Genomic DNA, 10,105 nt, shown 5'->3' with positions numbered 1-10,105 from the left:
AGGTATAATGGATTTAAATACAGTTAAATAAAATAAAAACAACTCTGGAATGTGTGGTAGCAGCTTTTCAATAGAATTTGTCATGGCTAACAAGAAGCCATGTAATCCACTTAGTGATGCTTTAGGAGGACTTCATTGTGGAAAAACTGAATCTCTGCGTTCGCACAAGTATGAGTCAGTAGAACGACCTTCTGATTAGAAGCGATTCCTGAAAAGATGCCCTTTCGTACAGCTGCTTCTTTACTTCTGCTGCTGTTTCCTGGATGATGGGAGCTGATAGGACGCTCCGGCTGCGGCGGGCCCCGAGCTCAGCGCTGCGCTTTGTTGCCAGATTGCGGGGTTAATGGGTTTCTGTACTGGGTGGTGAGGGAGGAGAGGCGCCGCGTTCTCCAGCCTTCTGCAGCGGAGAGAAATTAGGATGCAGCCTTCGTTGTCGGAGCCGGGGAGCTGTCTGCCGCTTTCCCAGCAGCCCCTGGGCCGGTGACAGGGAGATGGATGATATCTGCAGCCTGGCTGCACTGCTCCCCTAACACACACACACACACACACACACACGAGTGCGCAGACACTCACATATATAGAAGATGGAAAGCAAATAAACACACACCTTCTCATACATAGTCTTTCCTCTCTCTTTTCCTTTTCTCATCTTTTCTTTTCCTCAAACACACACACACACACCCGCACACAGAGTATGAATATTTGTCTAATACGCCCCTGTCACTGTTGCCTTTGGCAACAAAACTCATATCCCAGATATCAGGGGAATGAAAATCTTCCATGTGAAAACAATGAAAACGTTTGGCGAGAGAAGTGCAGAATTCCGTCTTTTGTTTGCTTGTATGGAGTTAAACACGACGCGTGGAAAAGACCAAACACACACACAGCGTGTTCATTCTGAGATGTTTATTAAAAATCACTGTGTACAACATGAAGAACAGGACACTGCGGTTGACTTTCTTTTCCCTAACACCGACACTACTAATAGAGTCACTGGTGAAAAAGCTGAAATCGTCAGTTTGATTTGAGTAGATTTTCCATCCAGGCTGAACGCTTCAGTTTCAGAAACGATTCCCAACAGCTCAGCTTGTTTACAGCGTTCCAGAGAAGAAGTCCGTCTCTGTCTCTCCTCCTCTTTGTTTCCCCCTCCTGCTCTCATTGTCCTTACCTGTTGTCCTTGTTTCCTCCACGCTGCTGCTGCTGTTCCTGCAGTCGGGACCGGATCCAGCAGCCATGTCACCTGAGCGACACCCACTGCATACTAATGAGGAGCCGGAGGAAGGAGGGAGGGGGGGAAGAGAATCTGACGCTCCCTTCTCTGACAGGTAGAAAAAGGGGTCCAGCGCTCGGTTTAAACCCCGCCTCCTCACCACAGTTTCCTTCTACCTCTTCCCTCTCATCACTATGCAGGAACAGCGAAGATGAGGAGGAGATGGGGGTGGGGGGCATAAAAGGCAACGAATGGCGGAGAAGGGAGAAAGAGAAGGGACAAATAAGGTGAGAGTGTTGCTGAAGCAGAGTGGAGGGTGGTGGGACGGGCGCATGAAGGGACATCCATCACTGTTTTAAGTGACTGCAGTGGGACGGGGCGTAGGGAAAGGTCGTCTGGTCTCCCTCTGTGAGCGCTGGACACCTGGGCAGAGCCGAGTTGCTTTCAAACGACTCCAGGCTAATTATCTCACGCAGAGCGTGTGTTAGCGCAGTACGACTCTCTTTACTGACTCGCAAGGCTGATGCAACTACACAAGCAAAACAGGACAGTCGCGCAAAGCTGACACTGTCCTCTGCTTCTGTCGGCCGACAACACAGAGGACAGGAACACTGAAGAGCAGGAAGTTAGTAGCTGCGTTTCCATAAACCATGTAAATGCACAACTTGACGTCTGGAAAAAAAATTTGCCTAATGGAAACGGCAATTTTGAAAAAACTAATTTTTTTCGATAAAAAGTTTTGCCAGGAGGAGAACATGTTTTCTTGATTGGCCGTGTCAGAATTGGTTTACTTGGCAAAACTGCAATGGAAACACTTTTCTCATATCACGAGTCACATAATTGACAAATGGAGGTTGATCTTTTTTTAATACATATTAGCAGAATATTGACAAAGTTTTGCGCATGTTTGTAATGGAAGCGCAGCTAGAGACTGGTGGTGTGTTGCTGTGATCCGGCTTACCTCTGAGCACTGAGAGAGACGGACTATTACCTGAAGGCCTGGACAGAAAAAAGCAGGGACAGAAATTTAGCAACAATGTAGTGAATTATTTCATATTCATTTAGGCTTCTACTTGCACTGGGAAGCAGTGATTTTGAAAGACAGTGGTTTGGAATATTGCAAATATATATATTCTTTTTATCTTTTTTATTACACACACGTTTGGAGACAATTTCCCTTATGCTGGAATAAAGGGACAAATCAGTTCTGTGGGATTCTGGCGCATTCCTGACAACTGAGGATGAAGGTGATACAATCCTGGACCTGCTAAAAATGTAGGTCCTGCCAACACCAACAATAGCCAGCAAAACTAACATTTTATCCTTCATTTTATCCTTAGCACAAGTAATTGTACACAGCACAAGTTGTTATTTAGTGGCAACTAAAGCCTAATATAGAGTGTATCTGAGTATAAACACCTTATAATGTGGATTTAAAAGCCTACCTTAGAGGTCGGTTTTTCACAACAAGGTTAAAAACAAGCTACAATTTTATTGTGAGAATCTTGCTTAGTGAACTTAGACTGAGTTTTAAAAAATTCGTAATGCAGATGTTATCGCCACCTACTGGTGCAGAAATATTTTGGGAAAATAAAGACAAAAATAAATGTTAAAAACAGGTACAGTATGAAGCCTCAGTATGAAGCCAAACCGCTAATAACATGATATTTGGTTACATCAACAACAAGCGTGTATAACTCTGTGAAAAGATTTAGGAGTTCTTCCAGTTCTCACTGGAATAAATTTGGTGTGTGACCTTTGGAGAAAACTTTCTGGCATTGCGATGAATAACTCTACAAACTCAGGAGAACCTCGGTAAATAATTTTGACTTAAACACAGTCCAACACTGTGTCCAGATGTGAAACCAGAAACTGTATTTTGTAAGAAGGAAACCATAGATGTAAAGATACCAGAGTTGAGCTCAGTCCTACTTTTAGTTGCTCTACTGGGGAAACATATTATCAAGGCTTGTTTTTTATAGACATTTACAGTATTATGGCTTGTGCCATGGTGGAAGTTTGTTACAGTGATGTTTCTCAATTGGAATGTATTTGTTGCCACAGACTTTCATCATTTCTGCAAACTGTTGATGATGTTGGACAATATGTTTATCCATATTCTGTTTTACAGTCAATGAAAATCATTTAGCCTGTTAAACTGGAAGCCGGCCAGCAGTAAAAATGCAGCTTTGAGACATCCTAAAGGAAGACTGTAAACCTTGATTAGAGATGTGTGGCGAAGTCCAACTGTGTGGCGGCTGAGGGGTTAAAAAGCCTCGGGCATGCAGTAACAATATGAGGCCAACTATAGGTCACTTTTAAGTCCCAGCCACTGGACGGCCAACCTGCAAGACAGAGCGTAATTATCCCAGCCAGTTACAGTTCAATAACTCCATCAAGCTGTTAGCCAGATACAAGGTTTCCCTGGTAACGCCTACAGAGTGAATCCCAGATTGGAGAGAGAGAGGGCAAGATAACATGGGACCTCAGGAGGAAGAGGAGACAGAGGAGTCTCCCCCTTAAAAACAACATATTTTTGCAAAAGACACACACACACACACACATGGAACCGTGTCAGTCTCCTCCTGTTGGCTGTGCTCAGACCTCTGGCCTGCCAGGCTGACAGCCGGCTTCCTCTGAGCTTTGCTGTTTAGTTTTCAATCATCGGCCCCTCTTTCCAGGTTCCTGCTCCGTACCCACAGGCCCACTGTGACAATCCGCCAGCCTCAGTGCCTTTAAACAGACATCCCCCCCCCCGCTCCTCCTCCCCCAAACCTCCCACAGCACTCTCTGTAATCTGTGAAAGTTAATGGAGTTTATCTCTCGTCCCCGTCGCCCCGAGAATAATAAAGAAACTTTTGTGCTTTTGATGCACGGGGATAATTACATTACAAGTGGCACTGTGATTTATACCCCCCTGATTGAATTAAAAATTAAACTGCTTGTGTGTAAGATGTGTGTGAGCGTGAGCGAGTGTGGGGCGACTGCACACGCCGTCGTCAGCGCACTTTCTGCGTGTGTGTTCAGGTGACTGTCTGGCCTCCTGCCGCAGTGTCTGGAAACACAGACGCCGCCCCCTCCGTTCTGCGCCCCGTCAGCCGTTTACCTATACCCCACACGTCCCCAACACCTGCGCCCCTCCACCACCAGCACCACCTCCACCCTGATGAGATTCAAGATCCAATGAAAGCAGAAAACAAGATCCATCAGATCTGAACCTAAACCCAAATCTGGCAGATAAATATGAAATCCATCCTTCCTGCCTTTATCAAAACTGTGTTACATGACCACCTTTGAACAATAGAGCGTAATCTCTCTCCCTTTCTCACACACACACACACACACACTCTCTGGAGTCATTTGGAACGAGAGGCATAAGGAGCACTCCGACTGTTTATTATTGGGAAGTGATGGTGAAAGTGTGACGCCTCGCTTTGAGTCGAGCTGAGGCATGAAGTGTTCGGTTTCACTAAACGCGTTTTAAAGCCACCTTTAACATGAAATTAAACACACTCAATTTACGCTGCCACTGATACCGGATTGTCATTTTGTCAAGTGGATTAGCTGTTTGGAGAGGATGCAACAAAATCAAAGAGAAACAAGCCAAAATCCCCACCCCGCCCCCGCTGTGTGGAGATGCACCAATCAGACGTCGCCTGGCTCCAACCAGCTCCAGACGACATTATAAGATTAAGTCCAAGAATTACAAGATTGTCTCGATTATGCATCAATGCATCTGTCCCTCAACCTTTTTGGGGATTGTTTGTAATTAAAATCATAAAAAGCATCAAAGAATCTGCTCTTGTTTTTTGTGAGTTCTTAGTTCTCATATATTTACTGAGATAAATCACTCTAACGATTCACCAGAAGAGAAAAACAATGAATTCTGATTTCATTAGGAAAAGGCGTCATAAGTCTCCAGAATCAGATATTCCAATGACAGAAGTCATGACTCTGACAGCTCTATCAACGTTAACACACCTAAAGCAATTTACTGAACAAATTACGCTTTAAAACAGGTTGATATAAAAATATCTGTTGCGTCAGAGTCAATGTCGAAGAGATTTTAAATGAAAGAGTTTCTTTTAGAAATGCAGATCAGCAGCAGCTCACAGAACTTTGACTTTGAACACAATTGCTTTTCCCCCAAAGAGGAGCTACAAACCAGCCAGAAGCTGATTTTTACGGGGTGATATTTATTGGGTCCTTGGTGGATTATTCTCAGCTTGGTACTTCTATTTTTTTTTACTGTTGTGTGCAGGGGTGTGTGTGTGTGTGTGTGTGTGAGGATCAGTTTGCTGCCAGACTTTGCTGTGTGTCAGGCAGACCCTAATAAAACTGTCTGGCTGTTTTGTGGCCACCGGTTTCATTCCAGTGCTTCGCCGCCACCGCCTCGCCGCGCTGCGCCCGGCTGCTTGGTATTCACGGGGCACGGCGCTCTTTCAGCTGTTGCTGGGAGCGCCGTGGCACAGACACACACACACTGATTAGTTTGGCATCGACATTTTTTAGTGTGACACCAAACGGAGGTGGCGAGAAAAAAAAAGAGAACATAATTAGGGAAGGAGAGAGAAGTGGAAGAGAGACGGAGAGAAGGGTATTAGAGGAAATCAAGTGTTTTGGATATTAGTCATTTAGGAGAAATTAGGTTTTCAGAAAAGCGTGCTGTCTTGGGAAAAACGTCCAAGTTTAAAAACCAGGTCAAGCTGTTACACTGAATGAATTCAAACCTTTCCATGGCACACAGAAGAGCAACTACTCTTTAGATCCTAATTACACCTCTACAGTCGGTGTGAGAAAGAGAGTCATGGAATACTTTCATTCTGCCTCATCTCCTCTCAGGTCTGTCTGAGCTGTTCTCACCCGCCTCGTTAATGAGGATTTAGGTCATGAACTAATTTAGTTGGGACATCTTGCCACCGTGACGGGACAGAAAACACAGGAACGCCTGTGGAATTCAATCAACCCTTTAAAATCATAAACTCTGGTGATTAGATTAAACACAGACAGGAATTTCTAACTCGCTTATTCGTATATGAACAAATCTACTTGTTCCTGAAATGAAATTCCTTCCTTAAACTAGTTGCTTTTCTCTCTCCAGAGAAAATCTAGTGCTTTTATTTCTGAGTGAACTGGTTGCTGCAGGTGATTATCAGAAGTTTAAAAATAAACATTTTTACCTTTTTCACGTACTGTTAGTTAGCTTAGAGGTGGTGTGTGCACAAACACTGATTTCAGTGATGAATTAGATCCGTTAAAAATGTAATCAAAATCTCTATGTTGATCATATCAAGCAATTGCAGAGGTGAGAAAACACAAATTGTGAATCAGACGGAAGTGTTGAAAGCAGCAGATGAAGAATTAGTCTCATTACTGGTTGATTAGAACGCGATTCGGTGACCTGCCATTTCTACTCGGATGGTATCGCACCAGAGTGGCGTTCAATTGTGGATGCTGACACAAAGATTCAGATGTCATTTGACAGAATCTGGAAGCAGCATTCTTGCCGCAATCGTAAATTATATTCAATATGTTTGTTGTCTTTTTAACAAAAATGATTTTAAAATGAAAAGCAAAACATGCAAATTCCTTTACGTCCATGCAGCAGAAATGCCGTGATGTGCTTCCCACTTCCTGAAAGTTGCATTGCCCTCGTGCAAATGCTGCCGCTTGATTCTGACTTCCACTTTTGGAACGTTTGTTAGAAAGTCGATTGTGCCCTCCGCCCGCGTCCCGAGAGCCGAACCCGTGATTTTTTATCAAGAGAGCTCACAAGTTAGGGTCTCAGGGAGCAGGTGAAGTACGACAGAGTCTACAGAGGAGCTGCAGTCAGCTGCAGGGCAGTGAATGACACCTTATTCTCCTCATCACTCACAAACGCACACACACACACACACACACACACACACACACACACACACACACACAGTCTTCCAAAAGCACTGACACTTTAAAGCGCCGCGGTTTTAGCCCAGAGGCACCCAGAGCCAGGAGGTATCTGTCTGCCGTCATAAAACCAGACAACTCAGTCCTGGAAGCAGAGGAAAATGCTCCCGCATCTTCAGTCTGAATGCTTCTCATTTAGCTCGAAAAAGCTTGAGCGCGACAATATGTGAAGGTGAAAACATGTTTAGATGTAAGATCAACTCGGTAAAACCAGACGACAGCAGCGGCAGGAGAAAGCGATACATTGCCGGACCTAAATGATCTCCGCTGCTCCCGGCTCAAACAGACAACAGCCTGCACCGCCTGCTCTGTGCTAACTAGCCTTTGTGCTGGAAAAAGAAAAGCCTTTGTCCTAAAGAGCACCAGCTGATCGCCAGTCCACATTTCTCCCTTCCAGGTTGGTTGGAGCAGAACCACTCTGCTGGACTGTCCCTCCCTTTCCTTCCCCTCTGACTGATGGGTGCAGGGAGCCCCCCCAGCAGCCTCTGGCTCGCCGACAAAAGGTGCAAACGCCATCGAGTTCACGTCGATGTTCGGCAGCTCCACAGCAGTTTTGCTTCACGGAGAATGCGAGTGAAATTCCACATACAAAGAAGATTTTTAATGAACCGTTATATGAAAACAAAAAAGATGAGCAGACTCGTCCCCGGCGCAGGTTCACAAGCCGTCTCCTGAACCTGCCCCCCCCTCACCCTCACTCCCCTTTCCAATTTACTTTCCATCACTTTCAAGCCAGCCGAACTATGGCGGCGACTTGTCAGAGTCAAAGGCGCCAAGCTTCAGGCTCACTGAAAACGACTCAGCACAGCTGGAGGGAAGAATCCAGGCAGTAACAGCAGAAAATGACAAACTAATTTAGACTGAAATACTTCCAAGTCCTTTTTTTGGCTACTGTACCCCCCCAAACCCTCTCCCACACACACACACCACTGTCTGCCCCCACTCACTCTCCCAGCCCCCCACCCCCATCTCACCAGCCACCTCCTAACCCCTCCCCTTCAGCCAGATAGATGTCTTTGACTCCTCTCTGGGGAGCGTCAGCCAGAGTGGAGGCTTCCGCTCCACCTGACGCGCCACGCTCCTTCCTCCGTCTGCCGCCGAGTCCTTTTGTTGTCCGCCTCGGTGCTGAGGATGAGGAGGGATGGAGGCTGGAAAATGGCAGCGGGGGAAGAAGGTGTGAAAGAAAGAGATGCAGAGGGGGGTTGTGGAGGATTCGTGGGAAGCTGCAGCCAGACGCAGGTCAAAGGCGTGGGACACCCCATCCCCTCGACTCACCCCCACCTTTCGTCCTCCTCATCCGTTTGCACTGTCAGCTCCATCTCAGCATCCTAGCCCTCCCTCTCCCACCACAACTCCCCTCCACCGCCCCCCCCCACCACCATGCCAGACAAGGGGGAGCAGGGGGGACATCAGCCATGTCGTGACACCCTGAGCTGGTGTTCTTCACTCCTTCCTTCTATCCTGCAACACGATCCCGACAAACAACAACAAACAGCCAGAAACATCGCTCCATCCAGCCTGACCCCCTGCATCCTGAGCCCTGCCTCTGCTGCCCCCCACCCCAGCACACACACACACCTCCCCACACCCTCAGCCCATGCCCATCCCCTCCCATCCCGCCAGGTCTGTACCTGTCTGCTTGTCTCGCTTGTCTGCAGCTGCTTGCCCAAAGTGAGATACTGCAGCAGGAGTCTGCAGCGACAGCCCGCGCTCTATCTCTCCTCTCTTTCTCTCTCTGTCTCACACACACACGCACACACACTCCCTCCATCCAGCCTTTGCTGGTGAACACGTTCCTCCCTGTGCTGATCAATTTTTTCTCCTTCCAGGGGCACACACAAACACTCACACACACTGCAGTGAACTGTCTGTGAATGGAAGAAGATGCACTGGAACGGACGGTACCGTCACAAACAAAACACACCTGGACGGCAACGACAAACAACCACCGTACAACCAGCATTACCGGTCACTTGAGACCGACGCAGACAACACACACAGACGGTGACACGGTCACCACAAGAGGCATTGTCACAATATTGTGACTGCGGCTGGAAAACGGCACTTTGGTCAGTCTTCTGTCCAACAGTCGAGAGTTTTCTCTTTGCACTTTAGAGGACTTGCAAAGTCAGATTTGCACATCTGCCGGGAAACCCCTCCATATTGCTGCTACTTCAATAAACATGAAACGATTAATCGAATTAATCACAGTGAATCAATTATGGAGATAATTGTCAATTGTTTTAGTAATCGATTAATCGCTAACTTTAGTATACAGACTCCAAGTCACATCAGTTTTATTTGTATAGCATATTTCAGCAACAAGGCAATTCAAAGTGTTTTACAACATAAAAACATGCTACAGTCACCAACTACGAAACAAGCAAGAAACATTACAACTTATCAAATGCCAACATCAAAATCATCAAGCAGCTGCACATCAAATATGTTGAGCAATATTCTGCTTACAAAAGCAACTTTAAACAGGTGGGTTTTGAGTCTTGATTGAAAGGAACTCTGTGTTTTTGCTGTTTTGCAATTTTCTAGAAGTTTATTCCACATGTGAGGTGCATAGAAGCTGCATGCTGCTTCTCCAGGTTTGGTTCTGGTTCTGGGGCTGCAGAGCAGAACCAGAAGACCTGAGTGGTCTGGAACGTTGATATTTTCGTGCCAAGCCGTTCAGTGATTAGGTAAAAAAAAGGTAATTTGCTGAAAGAACATAGTCAAGTCACTTCAAGTGGCAGTTTTAGCTTCACCTGGTTCAAAATCTGTAAAAGAAAGGAAAAAAAAATCATACGCTATTACACTTTTTTTTTTTTACCTGCACGTGCATCCTTTGCTACAAATGATTAACGTTAACTAAATGAATGCTATGTTGTTGCATTTTTGGAAATAAAATATTGATTTTCTTATTTTAAAAATAAATGTAATTTTGGTTTATTTGCATCT

At 45.7% G+C, this 10,105-nt stretch overlaps 1 long non-coding RNA gene across 1 annotated transcript in view; it reads right to left on the bottom strand.

The window, feature by feature from the left end:
• Positions 1–891: 891 nt before the first annotated feature.
• Positions 892–10,105, bottom strand: part of LOC111610100 — a 53,364-nt gene continuing 44,150 nt past the window's right edge. Inside the window, exon 3 of the long non-coding RNA XR_002753492.1 lies at positions 892–2,209. This is a non-coding gene — a long non-coding RNA (uncharacterized LOC111610100). The remainder of the gene's footprint in view (positions 2,210–10,105) is intronic.

This window comes from Xiphophorus maculatus, chromosome 11 (assembly GCF_002775205.1).
Source record: "Xiphophorus maculatus strain JP 163 A chromosome 11, X_maculatus-5.0-male, whole genome shotgun sequence".
Classification (NCBI taxonomy): domain Eukaryota; kingdom Metazoa; phylum Chordata; class Actinopteri; order Cyprinodontiformes; family Poeciliidae; genus Xiphophorus; species Xiphophorus maculatus.
Note: the sequence above shows the minus strand (reverse complement) of the source record. Positions and strands in the feature narration are given on the sequence as shown.